The sequence below is a fragment of the Myodes glareolus genome, chromosome 22, assembly GCF_982192425.1.
Source record: "Myodes glareolus chromosome 22, mMyoGla1.1, whole genome shotgun sequence".
Classification (NCBI taxonomy): Eukaryota; Metazoa; Chordata; class Mammalia; order Rodentia; family Cricetidae; genus Myodes; species Myodes glareolus.
Genome location: NC_142047.1, coordinates 40,959,031 through 40,982,280, shown reverse-complemented (window position 1 = coordinate 40,982,280; position 23,250 = coordinate 40,959,031). Strand labels below are relative to the sequence as shown.

The following is a 23,250-nucleotide window of genomic DNA, read 5'->3' as shown; positions in this document are numbered from 1 at the left end:
CGTTAATAGAAAAAAAGCTGCATCTAATTTTGTTAATAAACTATAGATGGCAAAATGACGTACAGTTTAGATTTCTGAAGCACTCGGAACCCACATTTTTCTGTAACATTAATTATGTAGTTTTAGTTTTTGGCAGGAAAATAACTCCACATTATGATGTCTCTGCTTTATTGTTCCTCAAAGCAGGTCTAAAATGTTAATATAAATGGAACAGGTTCCCTAGCGAGTTGTGCAGGAGGCTGGGAAGGTGGGAAGCTTGATTCAGAGGTAGCTCCTGTAGAGATTTGCAGAGCAGACCCTCTGGCCCTTGTGAACACCCTCAACCTTGACACACACAGATTTTATTTTTGTCAACTGATACATGTTTGGCTTTAGCTGTCACAAATTCAAATGTGGTTTGTTCAGATTATGTCTGGGACCACAGTGAGGGTTAGAAGTTAACGCTGGAAGCGTGGCTGCAATCCTGGTGCCTCTATGTGTGTACTACGCTGTGTTTACTTAGTTACTCTAAGTCTCAGTTTCTTTGTAAAATGGGGGTGCAGTCATAGCAATACATAAAGTTGCTCAAGTCAGTTCAAATAAATATTTAGAGAAGTTATCAGAACACAATGGGTACTCAACAAATATTAATTAAAAACTTTTCTTCATGGGTTATGAATATTCTTAGAAGTTGTAGCACAAATTAAATTGCAGTCTCAGAATGTTTGGAAGAGGTTCAACGCACAACAAGTGGTGCTGCTCTATGCATTAGCCTGGCATGCTAGGCGTCATAAGATGAGGTCAGATTAAGACTTCAAAGAGAGTGAGAACATATGTATTAAGGGGTCTAGAGTTTGGTTGTTCAGAAGTGGTGAGAGATGAGAGGAATCCCAGGATTCATCTTGAATGTTTGATGGAGTTTTGGCAGTGGCCCCAGAACATAGAAAGCTCTGACGGAGCCCAAGTAGGACAGCGCTCCATTGAGAAGTGACCCGCGTAACACTGCAGTTGTCGCCAAGTTCAGGAAATGCCTTGGTGGAGGACTAGTAAGTAGAGGAAATGAGCGACGAGGCAAGGAAGATGGTGGCCAAACTGAATCCATCTTGCGTGCCAGTGGGGATAGGTGAGTAGCAGACTCACCTATGGTGGTGGAAGACACAGTATCAGTGAGACACAGTATAGATGCTGGCTCAGGATTGTTGACATGTGGTAGGCTACAGGAGGGTAAGTGCTGAGTGCTGGTCACGGTGCCTGGCAGCAACCAGCCAGGGCGCCTGGTACTGGGGAGGAATGTGGTCAACCAGAGCTGCTGTGGAGTGGAGAGAAGACAGGCCTGAAGGACTCAGCCCTTATACCAATGACTTCTTCAACTGAGGATCCAAGTAACCCACATTCGGTTTCGTACAGTCCACAGAATCGCTTTGTATGGCTGGATCTTCAGCTTTGAATAGTGAGTTTATTGTATCTACAACAAGGCAGAGTAAAGAGTAACTGGCAAAGTAACAGGTAGACAGATGGTGTGTGTGTGTGTGTGAGAGAGAGAGAGAAAGAGAGAGAGAGAGAGAGAGAGAGAGAGCAAGACACTGCCCAATCAGTACTCAAACACCTCACAGAAACCTTCAAGCCAGGTAAGCTCCCAATAGGGAGAATCCCAGGCAAAGCAGAGTGATTCCTTGGATAACATTTGTCTTAATTAGGTTTTCTATTGCTCTGATAAAACACCATGGCCAAAAGTAACTTGAGGAGGAATGGGTTTATTTCAGCTTACAGTTCAACATTCCATTCCCTCATCAAAGGAAGTCAGGGTGGGGACTAAGGTAGGAACCGGGAGTCAGGGAGCACTTTTCACTTGATCCTCGTGACTTCTTCATCCTGCTTTCTTATGTACTCCAGAACCACCTGCCTAGGGGGTAGCACCACCCACAATAGGCTGGGCCTTTATACTTCAATCATTAATCAAGAAAGCTCCCCACCAGCTTGCCTACAGCCTGATCTTACAGAGGCATTTTCTTAATTGAAGTTTCTTCTCAGATGACTCTAGCTTGTGTCTGCTGGAGAGAAACTAGCCAACACAGCGCTATAGGTACTTTTATACTGCGGAATAAATAGCAGTAACCTCTACTGGAGATGGCTTACCTCTGGCTGTTTACAAGGGCACACTGTTTTACCGTGTTCTCCTACCCAAGGTAGAGTTGGGTGGCAGAAGCCCTGGCCCAGACAAGAGGTCTTGGAGGTCTCTTGAGCTATGGATGTGCTTGTGTCTGAAGTAGAGGGAGCAGAAACCCCACTTCCAGAGCGAACTTCTGAGTGAAGTCAAACAGCATGTGCAGTATACCAAGAGAATGTCTGTTCCACAGACGAAAATATTTGGAAAGAAAAAAAAATGCGTCTGCACTGAATACTTAGGATCTGCTCCCTTGCTGTTAGTCCCTAAACAACACAGGCCAGCTCCTATTGGGGACTCTTCCCTATGCACAGGAAGGCTTGGTAACATAAACAGATAGTTTGCTGTTTGTACAAGTGGCTTGGATATCTGTATATTTTGGTGTCTAGGGCTCCAGGAATGAATGCCTAAAGATTCCAAGTGGAGACTGAAATTGGCTACAGGCTGAAGGGTACAAGATACTTAGAGGTAACAGGTATATGCTGTTCAAAATACAATGAGGGGGGAGGTTGGAGAGATGGCTCAGAGGTTAAGAGCACTATCTGCTCTTCCAGAGGACCCGGGTTCAATTCCCAGCACCCACATGGCAGCTCACAAGTGTCTGTAACTCTTGTTCCAGGGGATCTGACTCCCTCACACAGACATACATGCAGGCAAAATACCAATGCATGTAAAAATTAATAAATACAATATGGGGATAAATCTCTGACCAGTATCTATAGGCGCCCAGGACAACACCACTTCCCAGTTCTTTCATGGTTTGACAAAGCAGATGATGATCTTTTTAACTTTTTATAAAATTTATTTTAATTTTTTAAAACATTTATCTGTGTGTGGGGTGTGTGCATGCTTTCACATGTACATGGAGGTCAGAGAACTTGCAGGGCAGACATTGGTTCTCTTCTTCTACACGTGGGTCCTGGGGATCGAACTCAGGTCGTCAGGCTTGGTGGCGAGCACTTTTATCCCCTGGGCCATCTCACTGGACCCATCCTTTAATTTCTAAAAAATATTTCAATATGATTCTTCCTGTGACTGTTTAGGACGAACAATGTGGTCAGGGGATGCTTTTCCCAGAACAGCCCTTCTAGGGTTTAAATGCCCTGGGCAATTCCAGACCTCTATTGAGTTTCCCCTGTCTGCCCTGGAGCCTTGCTTCCAATCTTAAAGCCCACGGCTCTGTCCCTGAGGCCAACTGAAGGTCATCCTGGAATCTGAGTTTCTTAGACTGACATTTCTAGGTTGTTCATCAGCATCTTTTCTGAGCCAGTGGCCATGAAAAACTGAAGTGGAGAGGATTTTTTTTTTTTAAATCTCAGACAAGGTATCAAGGGTCTCAGGCTGGTCTGGAAATAGCAGAGGATGACCTCGAACTTCTGACCGTCCTGCCTTCATTTCCTAAGGACTAGGATTACAGGTCAGCTCCACCACTTCTAGTTTATATGGTGCTGGGTGACAGACCGAGATCATGCGTGTTCGGCGTATTCGGCAAACACTCCCCTATGACAAGGCAGGATGGCTCCTTGTAGTCCAGCTTGGCCCGGAACTCCCAATTCTCCGGCTGCCATCTCGTTTCCTCCCTCCCTCCCTCCCTCCCTCCCTCCCTCCCTCCCTCCCTCCCTCCCTCCCTCCCTCCCTCCCTCCCTCCCTTCCTTCCTTCCTCAGCTTGTAGGAACTTTATTTTCCTTCCACCTTTTTTCCTTTGCTCAGGTGTCTACAGAGGAGCTCAGGACCACAGAGTGGTGGCTCCAACCCACTCGGTGGCCTACACTGTGGGAGCTGCTGACCAATCCTCAGTGGCTGGCTGGGCACTCTAGTCAGTAGGGAACTGCTGGCTGGGTACCAAGGGCACCTGCATACCCTCAGACCAGTCAGCCATCTCTAGCTGAGCAGCAGTGAACTCAGGAGCTGGCGCGGTCCATTCACCCTGAAACTCCTCATTGGTCACAGCCTTCTCAGCAGCAGCCTGTTCTTCCTTCCCAGTCTCCTGTAGAAGTAGAGATCAGGCATGATAACCTCCCATGGGTGCTCACGGGAGATAGTGCCACGCATGCGGAGTACTTCCCGGGCCAGCATCCACCACATCAGGCCCACTGAGTGAGCTCCCTTGTTGTTGCACGGGATGGCGATGTCCACGTAGCGCAGAGGTGAGTCTGTTACACAGGACAATGGTGGGCAGGTTCACGTAAGACGCCTCTGTGAGGGGCTGGTGGTCAGCCCTGGGATTGGTCACCACTAGAAGCCGTGGCTCCCTGAGGGCTGCTTGGATCTGGTTAGTGAAGGTCTCTGGGGTAAAACGCCCAGCGATTGGAGTGGCTCCAGTGGTGGCGGCAAACTTCAGCACCGCTCGCTGCCCAGTGTTCCTGGAGGAGATGATGCTGGGTTCAGCAGGGTTCTCAATGGCAACAATAGCCCGGGCTGCAAGCAACAGTTTCTCCCAGGCCCTCTTCAGATTGATGATGTAGATGCCATCGCTTTTCCTTTTGTAAATGCACTGCTCCATCTGAAAGTCGAGGTTGGTGCCACCTAAGTGGGTTCCTGCAGCGAGGGATTTGAGGACATCCTCCTCTTTCATCTGCAGGACATCAAGGGCTCCAGACATTGTCGAAGTTTCCCTTTGAGTTACGCCGGTAACCAAAAACAACGCCGCCGTCCGGACTGGTCCTGGGGCAGCACGGAAAAGCGCCATCTCATTTTCTATTTGCCCATACCCATTTGAGACTTGTCCAGGCCTTGCTACTTGAAGGAGTCTTTAAAACCACTTGGGAGAAAACTTTTAACTTTTGAAGCATTTTAACTGGATTCTTCTAGAAGGTGGCTCTAGGGATGACCTCAGTTCACTGAGAAGTTGTACGAATTCAGGTTGTACACATTGACCCCAAGACTACCATAAAAACACGTATCTGAATTGATGAGACATACAGCATGGGTGGAAATTTAAAAATTAATACTGCTCAGAAGTTCCTGAGCCCGCAAAGAATGGGAAAATCATTCGTTTGTAGGAATGAGGTATGAACTTTCCCCCTTCAATCTGTTTAATCTTAGAAATTAAAGAAGAACATTTCAGAATGTTGGAAAACTTCAGACGATCATTATAGCAAGCTTTGCAAAAAGCAAGCAGATCTTCAGTGGTTCTGGTGAGGATGAAATTAGCAGGGAAAGTCTTAAAATATTGATAGCAGTCATTCCATGTCCAGGCTTTTCCAATTAATAATTAATTTTACCTTCAAGGTAACTGTTAAAGTGGGAGTCACCACCCTTCAGCATTTGCTAGGCGATGTGGGGGTGGTGTTTGTTCCCCTTTCCCACTGTTACCAAGTCTCTAACAAATGACCCATGTTCTTCCCTGGTCAGTGACTGGGAGTTTCAGGTGGCTTCCTAAAAATAAAAACAGTCACCAACCAGCAAGCTCGCTGGGAATGGTCTATAGAAAGTCTCAACTGCTTGTCTCTAACTGATGTCTCTGTGCCTTAGACGGATTTTTACTGTATTGATTCATTCGTGTCTGCTGCATGTGTGTATATGTTCATGTATATGTGTGTATGCATGTAGAGGTATTCATGCACATGTATACATGTGTGAAGGTCAGAGGCCAACAGTAGGTGTGGTCTCAAACACTTTCCATCTTATTTTTTATTTTATCCTTAGTTAAGATATAATTGCACCATTTAGCCCCCTCCCCCATCTCTCACATACCCCTCCCTCTTAAATTCATGATCTCTTTCTCTTTATTACTATTTTACACACACACCACACACACACACCACACACACCACACACACACACCTCACACACATACACACACACTACATACACACATGCCACATACACATAACACACACACACACACACACACACACATGAATAAGCATATAAATACCTCCTGCTGAGCTAGGTGTTGCTAGGATTCCTTTTTTTAGGACTTAGTATTGGGTGACCAGTATCAGGCTCATCCCTGGGGAGCGCTAACACACCCTTTCTCAGCAGTTGTTAATGGCCTATAACTCTTCATCGAGGGGTGAGGCCCCCGAGATTTCCCTCATCCATGTTGGCATGTCATCTGGTAGTGTCATTGTTCAGGTCTTATTTTGAAGCCACAGTCTCCTAGCAGACTTCCTGGTTCTCTGGCTCTCCCAACACAGGAGTGTGGTGGCCTCTACTTAGAATCCTGGCCTCAGGGAGGCAGAGACAGGAGTATCCTTGAGGTACTCTAGCCAGGCAGCCTGGCCAAACTGGTGAGCCCAGACCAGTGAGAGACCGTATCTCAGAACACAAAGTGGAAAAAAAGGGCGAGTGTCTCCAGAGGAACAGTAGAAGCTGTCTTCCATATATACATGTGCATGCATGCATCTGTACCCTCTCCCCAGTACACACATATGTAATCCCCTCAGCAATACACACACACACACACACACACACACACACACACACAAGGTCAGGCATAATTATTTTGAATATGACGGTCTTAGAGTCATCGTTGTTTTGACTAATGTACAACGAGACAACCAGGCAAGTGTTCATTTTGTTTGTTTGTTTGTTTGTTTGTTTTGAGACAGGGTTTCCCTGTGTAGCCCTGGCAGTGCTGGAACTAGCTCTGTAGACCAGGCTGACCTCCTGCATCTGCCTCTGCCTGCCTCTGCCTCCCAAGTGTTGGGATTAAAGGTCGGTGCCACCACTGCCAGGCATGTCCAATGTTTTTAAGTGAACCCATTCTAGTGTTTGGGGGACATAGCTTGGACAGTGCCTGGCGTTTATATTTGTGGCATGTGAGTGTGTCATAATCCCAAGCTCACAAGTCCAGCCCCACCCCTCATGACTGTGTCTTCCTGTTTTATTTGAACATGTTGTCTCAAATCCAGTTTGACCCGGATCATCTAACCTGCATGTTACATCCCAGCCCATGACAAGCAGCTTTCATAGTATTATTACAACCAGTGTAAGATTTTAAATGATCAACTATTTGGAGCAAGGGAAAGAGTCACAAGTGGGAGGCAATGCTTTAATTTGTATGGTGACTTTTGTAAGCAAGCATGAGCCAGCAGATGGGGTATCATAAGCCACCAAATTTAGTGCTGATAGGATTTGTGTGCTTTATAATGTTTCTAATTTTTCTAATCCAAAGGAATCCACGGTAAGAGACCTTCGTGTGAGTTAGACAGTAATGCGATTTCTACGACTATGTCCATACTTTAATTTCTCTCACTTAAGGTCTATAGACGTTGATGGTTGTGAAATGTCAGTGAAGCCAGAGCTCCTAATGGGTTTTAGAAGGTTTCTACTTTGCATTATACAGTTGCTAGTGGGGGTAGGATTGGGAGAAAGTGAAAGAATGAGAATGAATGAGAACAAGTTTGTGCAAACAAAGATGCTTGGATGGGGTGCAGTATCCATCATTCTTCCGGATTAGGAGAGCACCCCCATAGGTTCTTTGTGCCGGTCGCTGGAGGCTTCTCAACGTAAGTCGACAAGAAACGCCATAATGTTTTATATCCAACCTTTCAAAACCTTGTTAATTATGCATAGAATAAAGCTCTTCAATAACATCAAGAGTAGACAAATGAAATCATTAGTTTAATATTCCAGAGCTCTGTACACATCTATTATGGTTGATGCGTAAGAAAGCATCCACCCCATTCTTCACGATCAGTTTTTCGTATATTGTAATGTGATTGCGTAGATGAATATGAACGGCGCCATGGTGCGGATTAAATTATATAGAAGGGCCCTCGCTTTGGGTGATGATAAACCTAGCTCGCAGACACGGAAGGAACGATTTCTTGTCTGTGACGTGCAAGGGGAGGTGTTGACGGTCGGCCATGGTTTCTGTTTCATCAAGTAAGGCTCTGACCAAGTTCCCTCCCTCAGATCTGCTGCTTCGGCAGTGGAAAGGGATGAAGGTGGTGAGTCTTCCTGGCGGCATCTTCTACGAAGACGAGATTTCAGCAGAGGAGAGTACTGTACCCATCCCACAGAGCAAAGTTGGTTATGATGGGATGGACAGGGAGGGCGTGTCGCCATCTTCCGCTGAGTTTGAGGCATTCTAGAGAATTACTTTGAGAGGGAAGAGAAGAAATGCACCATGGACGTTTAAAACGACTTAGTCAAATGATATGATTTGCCAAAATGCACATTACTGTAATTTCGCCAAGATAGGTGGCCAATTGAATGGTTCCAGAGATGTAATTACCTATATGCTATTTGCAAGGCCCTTTCCCATAGAGCTCGCAAAATGCACTTTTTTTTTCTTTCAGTATCCATTTGGTTAGAAATACATCCATTACTTATAAATGATGACTTTGGGGGCTACTATAAATACAGGTAAAAGGTAATTTCCTGTAATGGGAGGGTTTTTTTCCCTATTTTTGTGGTTGTGGAAATTGTTTTAAAATATACTATACCTTATCTTAAAACTCATTGGTAGCTATGTATTTGCTTAAAAAGAAAGGTGTATATAATCTGAGAAAGACAGTTGGGTCCAAATGGAACCCAGCTTCATGGTGTAGTTAACAGGCTGAATTCAGAACACGGCATGGAATAGTCTCTACATTTCTTTATTAAATTTATTTTTATTAATAAATTATTAAATTTATCTTTATTAAATTTATTTTTCTTTATTAAAAACTGATGGATAATTTTTTCAAGCTTCATTTTATTGATTTTTGTCCAGAAATGATTAAAAATTTCAAAATAGGATCACAGAAGTAGTACTTTTAAAAATATTTAATCTCTATTTTATGCAATTGGTGTTTTACCTGCACATATATCTGTGTGAGGGTGTTGGATCCCCTGGAACTGGAGTTGCAGATAGTTGTGTGCTGCTGTGTGGATGCTGGGGACTGAACCCGAGTACTATGGAAGAGGACCTCTTAACCCCTGAGCCATCTCTCCAGCCCCAGAAGTAGTACTTTTTAAAGGGGAAACATGATTTTCACACTGGCAGGAATGGTAGTACTTTGATTTTATTGTCCTAGAGTATACTCAAAAGCCATATAATGTCATCTTAGGCCATGACAATGACCATGACAGTGGTCCCGAAAGGTCATAAAACAGCAGAAATATTTCCATTGCCTACTGTGTGCGTGTTTCAACCTAAGTCTATAGATAGAAGAACGAGCTGAGAATTGGGAAGTTTGAAAAGAAAAGTGTTGCCCTAAGCTAATTCCTTATGGAATAAAGAAATATTGAAAGGTGAGTTCAGTACATGATATTCATAAATTCTACAGAGAAGTGAGCTTATGTCTGAGGCCTTCACCCATGTGGTACTTACCAGCTCACACACTGTGTGTGGTAAATGCCCGCGTAAGTGTGCAATTTGTGATCCTTTATACTACACTTTGAATGTGCCTTTTCTGTGTTGAGGTTTTTTCTTCATTTACATAACCATGTTGTCATTGCCTACAATATATAATACAGCAGCTTGCTAGTCAAGTGTCGGGCCTGTAGGCACAGTAGGCTGCAGCATCTAGCTTAGGTGTGTAGTGGGCTGTCATAGCCGGGTGTGGGTACATTCATCTGCTTGTTTGCATAATGATGCATTTCTTAGAACTCTTTTTGGTTGATAAATGACTGTATATGCACACAAACTTAATTATAGAAATGATATTTCTTTGTCATCTGTGAAATCTACTCTTAAGGCAAATGTGAACTATAGTTTCTTACTGAAATGTTTTTAAATATTTTTTGAAACAAGGTCTCACGTAGCCCAGGTTGGCCTTGAACTTGCCGATAGCAGAGGATGGATGGTGTTGTATTCGAATCCTCTTGCCTCCACCTATAGAATGTTTGAATTATAGTCATGCGCCACCATGCCTAGTGTGCTGGCTAATTTTATGTCAACTTGACACAAGCTAGAGTCATCAGAGGAGGGGAACTTAGTTGAGAAAATACCACCATCAGATCAGACTATAGGCAAGCCTGTTGGGCATTTTCTGAATTAGTGATTGATGCAGACAAGCCTAGCCCATGGTGGGTAGGACCACCTCTGGCCTGGTGGCCCTGGGTTCTATAAGAAAGCAGGCTGAGCAAGCCATGGGAAGCAAGTCAGTAAGCAGCACCTCTCTATGGCCTCTGCATCAGCTCCTGCCTCCAGGATAACTGTTTGAGTTCTGGTCCTAAAATCCTTCAATGTTGGGCTACCATGTACAAGTGGAATCCAAATAAACCCTTTCCTCCCCAAGTTGCTTTGCTCATGGTGTTTTATCACAACAATAGAACTCTAAATAGACACCCAGCTTTTAAAATATAATATTTTTATCAATTCTGAGAATTTCATACATTAATAAAATGTGTTTTTAAAATCATATTCATTCCCACTTCTCCTCCTAGTCTCCTAATGCCTCTTAGATTCACTCCACAACTCTGAACTTCATCCTCCTCCTTCTCCTCCTCCTCCTCATTGTTGTCAACTTCAACTTCTTCTTCTTCTTCTTCTTCTTCTTCTTCTTCTTCTTCTTCTTCTTCTTCTTCTTCTTCTTCTTCTTCTTCTTCTTCTTCTTCTTTCTCTCCTCCTTCTCTTCTTCCTCCTCCTCCTCCTTCTTCCTACCTCCTCAACCTTGTCCAGCTCCTAAGCTCATGGGTCTGGGGGCATCCACTGGAGCATGGCTGACCTAGCCAGAGGTCACAGCAACCATAAGAAATACAAGTCTCTCTCCCTCAGAAGCTATCAACTGACGGTAGCTTTTCAGCTAGGGATGAGGGGCCCTTGAGCTCCTCCATGATCCACCCTGGAATGTTGACTCGTGTTCATTTTTCATATGGTGTTGAGGATTGAACCCAGAGCTTCATGCAAGCTAGGAAAGTACTCTATCTGCTGAGATACAGTCCCAGACCTTGACAGGGTTGTTATTAGAAAATAACTGTATAAATAAAGGGCAATTGTCATGAGGAAGAGCAGAGTTGTGTTTCCCGTGTTTACTTCATGTTTGACGTCTTCAGGGCATCTGGCTGGTGATGTCCCCAGTCCTGTATCCACTGACGTTTCGATCTCACACTAGTTATTTATGCTGCTTTAGGCTCTATACTCCACTCTCCTCAGATATAAACCAATGCGAAAGCAGTATTTTCTTGTTGTTTAAATGTTGCAAGGACTCGGCGTTTTAACATAGCTATCTAGTATAGAAGTTTAAAAGGTATGTACCAATGATCATTTTAACCTGTACTACATTTATGCAGTCCTTAGTGATGAAAAAGCATTTTTTATTCAAAAAAATTTGAAATCAGAAAGCTGAAAAAGAACATATTAGAACTTCCCCCGTTGGCTCCCACGAATTTAATTCTCATTATTTAGCTGTAAGTCACTCACAGCCAGCATCTTTACTTCCTTGGAGTACACGTGTTTCTCCATTGCTTTGTTTTCAAAAGTTTCCTGTTGTTCTGTCATGCCCACTTCCCTAGTGAACAATGTAAACTAGCGTTTCAATTTTCTTCAATCCAGTCTATGACTTTAAAGGACAATGTAAATTATTTGTATTTATTGTGCTAAGCGTGAATAACTTTTAGTGCCTGTGTATCCTCTTTCCCCCTTTAAGGACGTATTTTTTTCTTTTTCTATATACCATGTGTTTTCTCACCTTTCCAGCCGTTAGCTGAACCATATCTTCCTCCTGAACATTTTCTGTCTTTTATTGAATTTGAAGATTATATTCTGTATCAGTTCTTTCCATGTTTACCTTCAAATTTGTAACATAGACACTTAATTTTACATCTTCCTAACAAAGTATCAAATCAATGAAACTTCTGCCTAATTCTTACATAAAGCAAGGGCCCAAGGTCCTAAATACCCACTCCCAGTGCTTAACAGTATTACAAATAATTATAGCATAATTTGAAAAGCTCAAATTATTTTTGACTTTGAATAACCAACACTTTTATAGGTTATTTTCTCCCGTGCTATTTAGGTCTCATTTCTTCCAATGATGCATTAGTAGTTCTTCCAGAGTAGATCTGTACTTTGCAATTTTTTTTAATGAAGTTTGAATAGTTGGTTAGCTCTGTGTGGAATTCTAGGGCATGCTGTCTTTCCCTGGTACTTTGAAATTACTGCTGTCTTCCAGCAACTTTCTCTGAGATGCCTCCCATTGGTCTGAAGACAGTCTTTGCTCCATTGCTGCATGCATAGCTGCCTCTCATGCTTGAGCATCTGTGATCTCACATCGTGTGTTCCTGGTAGCTTTGTGCTTGCTAAACATGGGGCAGATGAGCTCTTCCTTCGCCTGACTTGTCTCTTCTGGGGATGTTTTACCTGTGGACCATTTCTTCTTTCTCTGCCTTCACCTCTCAGAGAGAAGGTTTTTCTAAGGTTGGTTTGTTGTTCAGAACTATCTGGTATTGCAGCCAAAAACTCCTGTGTCTTATGGTTTGTGCCCACTTCGTGATCTTTTCATTTGAGTTCGTCAGTAGTTATTACATATTTACAGGTTATCAGCTGAGTAGTGATCTGAATCTGTACAGAGCAGTTGGTGTTTCTCTCTGACGCAGATATATCTGACTTTTTCAGTCTTAGGTAATTTTTTTTTTAATTTTTTTTTTTTTTTGAGATGGTGTTTCTCTGTGTATCTTTGACTGTCCTGGAACTCATTCTATAAACCAGGCTGATCTTGAACTCAGAGATCCCTCTGCTTCTGCTTCCCTGAGTGCTGGGCTTAAAGGCATGCACCACTGCCACCCCACTTTAGGCCAATTTTTTAAAAATTTACTTAAAAACTTTTAAATTTTACATACTAGTCCTAGTTCTCCCTCCCTCCCCTTCTCCTACATCCCACCTCCTTGTCCTGTCCCATGCCCCATCTACTCCTCAGGGGGGTAAGGCCTCCCTTGGGAAGTCAACAAAGTCTGGCACATCAAGTTGAGGCAGGACCAAGTCTCTCCCCTGTATCAAGGCTGAGCAAGGTATCCCACCATAAGGAATGCGCTCCAAAAAGCTAGTCCATGCACCCAGGTCCTACTGTTGCCACCCCCAACAGGTCAAGCCACACAACTGTCACCCATATTCAGAGGGTGTAGTTCAGTCCCATGCAGGATCCCCAGCTGTCAGTCCAGAGTCCGTGAACTCCCTCCAGCTCAGGTCAGCTGTCTCTGTGGTTTTCCCAGTCATGATCTTGACCCCTCTTGCTCGTATGATCCCTCCTCCCTCTCTTCAGCGGAACTCCAGGAGCTCGACCCAGTGCTTGGCTGTGGATCACTTCATTTGCTTCCATCAGTTACTGGATGTAGGTTCTAGCATGACAACCAGGGTAGTCATTAATCTGATTATAGAGGAAGGCCGGTTCGGGTATCCTCTCCACTCTTGCTAGGGTCATCCTTGTGGATTCCTGGGAATTTCCCTAGCACCTGGTTTTTCTCGAACCCCATAATGACTCCCTCTATCCAGATATCTCTTTTATGCTTCCCCTTGCCACCCTTCCCCCAACTTAGCCATTCTTCTTCCTTCTTCCTTCCCTTCTACTCTCCTTCCCAGTTTACCCAGTAGATCTTAACTATTTATCTTTCCTGGGGCCCTCCATATATGTCCCTCTTAGGGTATCCTTTTTACTTAGCTTCTCTGGGGGTTGTGGCTTGCAGCCTGGATATCTTTTGCTTTACATCTAATATCCGCTTATGAGTGAGTACATACCATGTTTGTCCTTCTGGGTCTGGGTTATCTCACTCAGGATTTTTCCTAGTTCCATCCATTTGCCTACAAATTTCAAGATGTCATTTTTTTTTAACCACTGAGTAATACTCCATTGTGTAAATGTTCCACATTTTCTTTGTCTATACTTTGGTTGAGGGGCATCTAGGTTGTTTCCAGGTTCTGGGTTACAAATGTCACTATGAACATAGTTGAGCAAATGTTTTTGTGGTATTATTTTTTAACAGTATTTTTAACAGTACTTTCTAGATTTTGGAGCTTATGGGTCAAATAATTTTGCCCTGTGTTTGCATGTCCTACATGCTAAGGGGTTAAAATGGTCGTGATTGAGTCTGCTTCTTGCCCATACCTTAAAACAAGCCCTGTCTTTAGGGTGATGAAAAGAGATATTTAAGTTCTCATTTTTTACCTTGTCTTTCTTAGTTGGGAAACCCCAAGACTTAAAGAAGTCAGCCTAGAGCAGGGTAGTTGGCTCCATGATCAAAGGCTTGCAACCTAAGTGTTAGAACCATAGTCCAGATATCGAGAACCCAAGTAAATACTCACACCCTCAGAAAGTAGCGCTAAGATGTCCAGAACAGGCTGGCTATCTAGACTAGCCACTTAGTGAGCTCTGAGTTTGATTGAGAGTCCCTGCCTCAATGATGAAGGTGGAGGAGCAATTGGAACTGATTCTCAGCATAAACCGTGTCTTTCTACATGTATATATGTCCACATATGTGGGCTTGCACACATGTAAACATGCATACACATACATACTTACCACACACCTATGACTGACAAAGTGGAAATCAGAGGCAAGCTCAAAATTTGCCATCTTGACTTGTTATCTGTTTATAACAGATGTTGTCTGTTTATACTTCATCCTCTGAGGGCCATAAAAGCTTAGTGTTATGGCTATCAGAAATTAACTTTCATTAGGCTAAAGTCCACCTATAAGCTTTAAAATGTGTCTTTAAATTATTAGTGTTACTAAAGATTTGATTTAAATTATGAGTGTGTATATGTATGGTGCTGCGGGACTGTGCATGTGGGTGCAGTTACACTCAGAGGCCAGAAGGGGGCGTCAGATTCCTCGGAGAGGAGTTCCTAGCAGTTGTCTCATCATTGGTGCTGGATACCAAACTTTGGTCCTCTAGAAGGGCAATGTGTGCTCTTAGCCACTAAGTCCATTTCCTTTACTTTTAAATTCTATGTGCAAGTTCTGGGTGGGTTTAGAGTAGAAAGAAAGATCATGAACTTCAGCTCTGTCCTGTCTTGGTTGAAGGGATCTCTCATTTTTTCTTATGTTTTTTTTTATAAAATTAAAATTATAATAACACACACATACGCTATACAGTACTTTTTAATCTTTATTATGAATCATATACTACTATTAAATGGCTTTCTAAACCATCTAAAGAATGCTTCTATCATTTGCTTAGGCGTTCTCTGTCTGTAGTTACGTATTAAGTTGTTCATCTGGTCTATTTTTCCTGATAGATGATGCTCCTGTGAGCATCTTTCTGGATCTTTATAAGCGTCTCTGATAGACTATCTACTTGTAAGCAGAATCACTGTGCATCAGAGTAAGGTTTTGCTAAACGGAACGACTTAAAGCGGATATGTCAGGAAAATTCTGAAGGCTCGGAAAGGAGGAGGACAGAATACAAGGAAGCAGAATTAACACTGACTCATGTTGTCGCCTCTAGTTCATTTATTCAGTGGGAAGCTGAGTCACCCACCGTTCTATTATAGCTAAAGGGGGCAGGAGATAAGAAATAAGAAAGGTTAGGTTCTTCGTTCTCTCTTCCTTCCTCCCTTCTCTCTCTCTCTCTCTGTCTCTCTCTCTTTCTCTCTCTCTCGCTCCCTCCCTCTCTCTCTCTCCTTCAGAGACTATAGAAGTATTGTCAGTGGAGATGACTAAAACCTCGACACACTCTCCCTCTCTCTAAACGATCAGCTTCAGTGATTCCCACTCGTGGCAGCCAAGTGCTAAAGGGATCTCAGACAGAGATTTACTCAGTTCAGTTGGCCAAGCCGCCATCTTAGCTTAATAACATATCATCCCAAGGCCTTAAGCAGCAAGTGAACACAAGGGGCAGGAGTCACAGTTGCCTCCATTATTGGTTAAGTGAGAGTGTTATTTCAATGAACATACCCTTCCGTGAGTGAGTTATCTCTTCGTAGATCTCACTTCTAGTCTGTGCTGGCCAGTTTTCTGTTAACTGGATAGGCTGGAGTCATCTGAGAGGAGGGAACCTCAACTGAGAAGATGCCTCCATTAGATCAGCCTGTAGCAAGCCTGCAGAGCATTTTCTTAATTAGGGATTGACGACCTGGGGGTGGGGGGCACATCGTGAATGGACTAAAGTATGGAAACCCAAGCTGAAATAAACCCTTTGCTTTTCCCAAGTTGCTTTGCCCATGTTTCATCACAGCAATAGTAACCCTAACTAGGACATGGTCTAAATGTCTCATCACCATGACAACAGCCAAATGACACTGTCAAGATTGTGCTCTGGCATCCTTTCTTTGGCCACACCCTAGCAGTCATTGCTAATGGGAAAGCCTGGACTCTGGAAGCTCCTCCCACACTGGCTGTGAGGCTCCAGGTCATGTGAGCCATTGGCACAGCGCCCAGATCCTTGGTATTGACTCCTAAGACATTGATGCCACTTGGGCAGAAGAAAAGTCTCCCTAGGGCCTTCTTAAAGAGGCTGCAGGGAGAAAAAGGAAAGGATACCTTCCCTGGCCGTCCTTGTGTCTGAGTGTGGGGTGTGGTCCATTTGCCGTCATCCCCCCCACAAGCCCTTGTGTGGTGCTCGTGTTGGAGAGCATGAGGTTGCCAAGAAGGCCACAGAGGCCCTACTTCATGCTCCACAGAGAAAGCTGACGTGGCTTGGTTATGTTTCCTCTCACCTAATAGCTCACATTTTCCTCAGGAATGCAGGAGAGGTGGGCAAGCGTCTATTCACCTGGGCACCTTGGGGTTGTGCCTTTTGCCGGCAAACTCAGTTCCAGGTGACTTGGACCTGCGTTCCTAGACTTTGAGCAGTTATTAGAGTACTTGGATGTTTGCATTATCAAATCAGTTTCTCTTCCCATCTTTTTCTTCTAGTCTATTTGGTCCTATCCTTTTATTTCTAGTCTATTTGGAGAACTTTCCAGCCGGTTTTACCTTTTTGAGACAGGGTCTTACTGTCTTACCATGCTGGCATAGAATTTGCTAGGTTAAAGAAAAATGCTGGCTTTGAGTTTATGGTAATCCTCTTGCCTTGGTCTCCTAAATGCTGAACTCAAAAGCATGAAACACCCCACTTGGATTACAACTGCCTTTCAAAAATATTAATCACGTGTTTGTATGTACATGTCTGTGTGTAGGTTTGTGCATGTAGCTACAGTGTGTGTAGAGGTCACAGGCTTCAGGTCCCCTGGAGCTGCAGTTACAAGCAGTTGTAAGCTGCCTGATGTGGGTGCTGGAAACCAAACTCGGCTCGTCTGTCACAGCAGTGGGTGCTTCTAACCACTGAGCTGTTGCTCCAGTGCCCCAGTTGAGTTTTAGATTTTAGTTTTTGGACAGTTTTCTACATCGCTAAAGAGATCTGTGGCCATGTTCGCCCCATTGCCCTCCTTCATGTGTGTATGTAGGCCTTGTACAGATAGCTACAGTCTGTCTTTCTGTCCCTTTCCACAGTGTTCCCTGAGCCTTAGAGGGCTGATACAGATGTGCTGTTTAGGGCGAGCACTCAGCAGTCACTTGTTAGCTCAACACTGTGATTACCACCTGACTTTTGAGGGGTGTAGACCAGGACAACTACAGACATCACTCAACAGAGACCTGTGCATGTCCTCTTCTGTTTCTTTGGCATGAAAATTAAGGTTGAAGACACATTGAAACCTTGTTAGTTAAATGCAACGAAAAGCTAAACGGTACATCTTGCACAGGTAATATACACATCATTTATCTATTTATTTAATTTAGCTGAGATAGGGTTTCTCTGTGTGACCCTGGCTGTCCTGGAACTCACTCTGTAGACCAGGCTGGCCTCGAACTCACAGAGATCCGCCTGCCTCTGCCTCTTGAGTGCTGGGATTAAAGGTGTGTGGCCCCAGGCTTCACAAGTCTGCGCAGTCTTACCTGCTTCTCTCTGCACTTCACTGTGCCTTGGCCACACCTTGTCACGCGCTCTCAAACTCTGGTTGATCATGAAGTCTGCCTTTTCTTATGTCCCAGTGGTCTCCAAACAATTGATACCCACCTCTCCTGCCAGAAAAGCGGTAATATGGTAGATTAGGTCAATTCTAGACTTGCACATGCGTAACTGGAGTTTAGGATGCCAGTGGCAGTTTAAGGCAAGCTGCATGCATGACACATACCTCTGGTCTGTTGTGGATTCCCATGTTGGGAGAATTCTAGCCCGTGATAAAGAGTGAAGAAGTTTGGTGGTCTATTTCAACAGCTTGCGGTGCAATCTTACTTTAACGTTAAGTAACAAGGACTATACCAATAGACTTGCCAACATGAGGGGAACTCCTGGGGGGCCTCAACCTTGGACTAAGAGCAAGAAATGTCTAGATAGAACAAGAGAAACTGTCTTTCCCCAGAAAGAAACACACCAATTGGCTATCCAATACCAAATGGTCAACCTGAAAAAATACATACAAGTAACAAGATATGGACTGAGAAGGCTGTATTTATCTATTTAGGAACACACACACACACACACACACACACACACACACACACACACACACACTGCAACAATTAAAAAGAGGCCATGAATTTGAAAGATAATGGAAATAGGGGTTACCTGGGAGGGTTTGGAGGATGGAGAGGGAGGGGTGAATGTCATAATATTCTAATTTCAAAAAACTATAAGCAATTACTAAAAAAAAATTAAATACATCAAAGAATGGTGAGCCAAGTGTGGTGGTGCAGGCCATTCAGAAGCAGGTGGATCTCTGTGGATTCCAGGCCAGACTGGTCCACATAGCAAATCCCAGCACGGGCAGAGCTATAGAGAGAGATCTTGTCTCGAGCGAACAGATGGAGATTCAGTGATGGGGAGCTGGCTTAGTTGGTAAAGCATGCAAGCCTGAGGACCTGGTTTAGTGTCTGTTGCTGCGATAAAACACCGTGACCAAAAAAAAAAAAAAAAAAAAAAAAACTTGGGGAAGAAAGTGTTTATCTTACAACTTGGAGTCCATCATCCAGAGAAGTCAGAGTAGAAGCTCGAAGCAGAAACCTGGAGGCAGAAACTGATACAGAGGTATTTTAGTTGGGGCTTTCATGGCTGTGAAGAGACACCATGACCACAGTAACTCTTACAAAGGAGAACATTTAGTTGAGGTGGCTTGGGGAGCATGGCAGCATGCCGGCAGACATGGTGCTGGCTACATCTTGGTCAGAAGGCAACAGGAAGTGGACACTGTCACTGGGTGGTCTCTTGAGCATAGGAAACCTCAAAGCCTATCCCCACAGGGACACACTTCCTCCAACAAGGCCACACCTCTTAATAGTGCCACTCCCTCTGAGCTTATGCGGGCCAGTTATTTTCAAACCACCACAAAAGACCATGGAGGAATGCTGCTTAATGACTTGCTTCTCATGGCTTGCTCACCCTGGCTGCTTATACAACCAAGGATCATCACCCACCGTGAGTTGGATCCCTCACATCCACCAACAATCAAGAAAGCACACCTTGGACTTGCCCATAGAGCAATCTACTGGGAGCGTTGTTTTCAACTGAGATTTCTTCTTCCAAAACAACTCTAGCTTGTGCCAAAGTGACAAAAGGCCAGCCAGCACAGGACCTGAGTTTGGATCCTTAGAACTCCTGTAAAAAGCTGGGCATAGTGGTACAGGCCAGTAAGTACAACTCTTGGGGTATTGTCATGGGGAAATCCTGGAAGAGACAGGCAGACACCGGGAGCTCAAGTTAAGGAGCTTCAGGCTCAGTGAGAGACAATGTCACAGCATGGGCCCTCCAATGCACAAAAAAGCAACCCCAAGAAAGGATGAGAAGCCCACAGACAAGTCCATCTGGTAGCATCCTTTTCCAAGTGTGTGCCTGTGCTTGCTTAAAAGCAGACCCTGTAGACATGAGCACTATTTAAATGAAGTTTAAAAGGACTCAGTTTTTGCAATCTCTGAAATGACCTTAGCACAATTGCAATGTGGAGATCTTGTAAACATTGGTTTTTTTTTTTTTTTTTTTTAGAACATTTGTCACAGGGCACGGCAGTTATTTGATGACCTCTGAGTCTCCCCTGAATAACAGAGTTTGTGTCTGTGTCTGTAGTACTCTCAAATTATATTTTTACCTGACCATCTCGTTGTTGGAGTCGCTGAGCTCCTCAGGGCTTCTGCTCACTTCCATACTTGATATGGTCTCATTTGTATCTACCACTGAACTGCCTTAGATGGTGGGAACTTTTTTCTTGTCTGTTCTGGTCATTTCAGTCTGCAAAAGGCCAAATTAAAGTCGACCTTGAGATCATACGGGATGTAGATGCGAACTACATTTGGTAACTTCGCTTGGTTCTCAAAACCATAAGACAAGTTGATGGTTATTGTGGAAAATCAGAAAAAGAATTTATGAGGAAAATAATTACCACAGAATGTCTACATTTCCTTCCACTCTTTGTCCTGCAGGGCTCTGGAAACCCAAATCTGAAGGTGCCAACCCCCTTACATAAGATGGCATAGTGTTTGGGATAACCTGTGTCCCGTCTCCTAAAAACTTTGTCATCTTTAGATTACTTAAGATTCCTAACTCAAAATAAATGCTGTGTAAACAGTTGCTACATTCTATTGTCTAGGGAATAATGACAAGAAAAATGTTTCACACATTTTTCAGTGAATTTTTAAAGTTTTTTAAAAAATTTATTTGTGTGTGTTTTACACACAATTATTTATTTTATTTGTGTGTGTTTATTTTTGAGTATGTGCATGCCAGTGTACATGCTTTCAGATCCCCCAAAACTAGAGTTACAGGCAATTGTGAGCCACCCAGTGTGGGTGCCAGGACCTGAACTCCAGTCCTCTGCAAGAACAGTATGCCCTCCAAACTGTTCAGTCTCTGAAATTTTTTTTCAGTACTGTGGATTAAACCCAGGACTTTGCACATGCCAGTCAAGAACTGTATCAGCCAGCTACATCCCTGTACCACCCAGTTACATCCCTGTCAGCAACTGTACCACTTAGTTGCATCCCTGTCAGGAACTGTACCACCCAGTTACATCCCAAGCCTTTTTCTGAATTATTTCAACAACAGTTACCTGATTCTGCATATATGGAGCCATGGTCATGGTGGCTGCTTGGATTATGTTGGAAGGAGGCTGCTTGTTGGTTCCCGGCCACTTAGCCCTGAAATAATCACACAGAAACTATATTATTTAAATCACTGCTTGGCCCATTATCTCTAGCTTCTTATTGACTAACTCTTGTATTTTAATTTAACTCATTTCTATTAATCTATGTATTGCCACGTGGCTGTGGCTTATGGACTAAAGTTCTGGCATCTGTCTCCGGCAGGGCTACATGGCTTCTCTCTGACTCTGTTTCCTTTCTCCCAGCATTCAGTTTAGTTTTCCCTGCCTAGCTCTGTTCCCCTATAACTCTGCTATAGGCCCAAAGCAGTCCTTTATTAAAGCATACAGTGAGGAATCTCACATCACCTCCCATTTTCTGTTTAAATAAAAAAGGAAGGTTTTAACTTTAACATAGTAAAATTACATATAACCAAACAAGTATCAAGCAAGAATTACAGTTAGAATATTTATATCTACTTTATCTTTTATCATAACTAAGGAAAACTATAACTATAACTATAAATTCTTCAAATTCATCAAAGACTCCAGAAGGATATAATATTACCTAAGAAAACAATAAGATTATTGTAAGCAACTTCCAAAACTCTAGAATTGACAGAGACATCTCGCTACCTAGACAGTCACCCAAAGTTCTTCTGTACCATTAGAGTACAAATCTTCATCCTACAGGCCCATAGTATCTAGCAGATTTTTCCACAAAGCAGGAAATTTCAAAGACAGTTCCACCTATATTAGTAGCTTGTCAGTCACTTTTTTCTGTGTCCTGCAGAATGTCTGGCAGACTCATTCATGAAGCAAGAACCCCAAAGGGCAGTCTCACCTAAGGTAAGTTCAGCAATCATATCTCTGTGGGTCCTGCATGTCCAGTTCATCAAACAGTCCAGGCAAGAGCAGTCTCCTGTCCAAACTGCTAACCAACTCCATAAGGAGCCTCTTCGATGTCTACCTTTCTTTTGAAGTAGATAGTGTTGTCAGGAGCAAATGTGTTTCACTGTCATGAAAAGTCTTAACTTCTTAAAGTATTTTAAATGCCACATTCCATAGTTTTTAAAAGATGTGAAGAATGCCTATCCGTCTGAAATATACATCAGTCCATCTAGAAAATCTAACATGACTACAAGCTTGACTATTGTAGATGACTCTCTATTAACCTATATTTCTTAATTATACATTACACTTTTAAGTGAGCTGCACACAATACCTTAATCAAGATCAGAAATACATATATACAATATAACAAAACTGACCTTAATTTTGTATCAATAAAGCAAGATCCATGCCAATGCAAAGTATCCATCTCTATTGCATATCCCCCTTTAAATGTAAATAAACATTTACAAACAATATTTGGGAATATGGGCATAGTTCTTCTCCAAACTGCTTCCTGCTGTTTATTGGGCAAAGTAGTTTTTTGAGGGGTGTTCAAATCGACCTTTCAGGGACTCTTGGTCTGTCAAACCACATTAGTCTGGAAGGATTCCACAGATTCTAGTCTTCTGTGGAAATAAAAGAAGAATTTCTTTTCCAAAGCAACATATCCTTAGACTCAAATTCTGAAGTCAAGATACCTTTATGTTGGTTTAACTTAGCAGTACATACAATGAAATGTCTCTCTGTACTTAGCTCCTTCACAGTCAAAAATTCAAAGAAAACACAATATGCATAATCCAGACTCTCTGTGTATTCTCCATATTTACATGGCTTGTTTTTACTCTATTACTTTTTAATACTTATTTTTATTATCTTTACTTCTTTAAACTATGACTGTACTCGGTCTCTTTAAATAATTTGTTTGTTTTTTTAAAAATATTTACTTCTTTTTATAACTCTCTGTACTCTTTTTCTTCTCTCTCCCAAGCCTATGTACATTTATCCAACATTGTGACCCATTTAGAAGTCTTTTATGTCTGAATCGTTCCTGTTGTGTATCTGTAATTCTTTAATGTCCAGGAGCGCTTCTTAAAATACTAAGCACTTCTTAAAAACTTAAGCTGTGCCATTGCTAGGGGAAATACAGTACTTCCTGCTTGCCCTGCCCAGCCCAGCATGGCTGAGCTGCTCGCAGCCTTTGAGAGCCATGCACAGTGCCCCATCTCTAGGCACACAGCCAGTCCATGTTGCCACCAAGCAAGCTGTAGCAAAACCTATTTAAATGCTCAGT

The 23,250-nt window shown here is 43.1% G+C and overlaps 1 pseudogene; it reads right to left on the bottom strand.

Annotated features, from left to right (window-relative positions):
* Nucleotides 1-3,824: 3,824 nt before the first annotated feature.
* On the bottom strand, nucleotides 3,825-4,745 carry LOC125402324 (small ribosomal subunit protein uS2 pseudogene; annotated as a pseudogene).
* Between the last annotated feature and the right edge of the window lie 18,505 nt (nucleotides 4,746-23,250).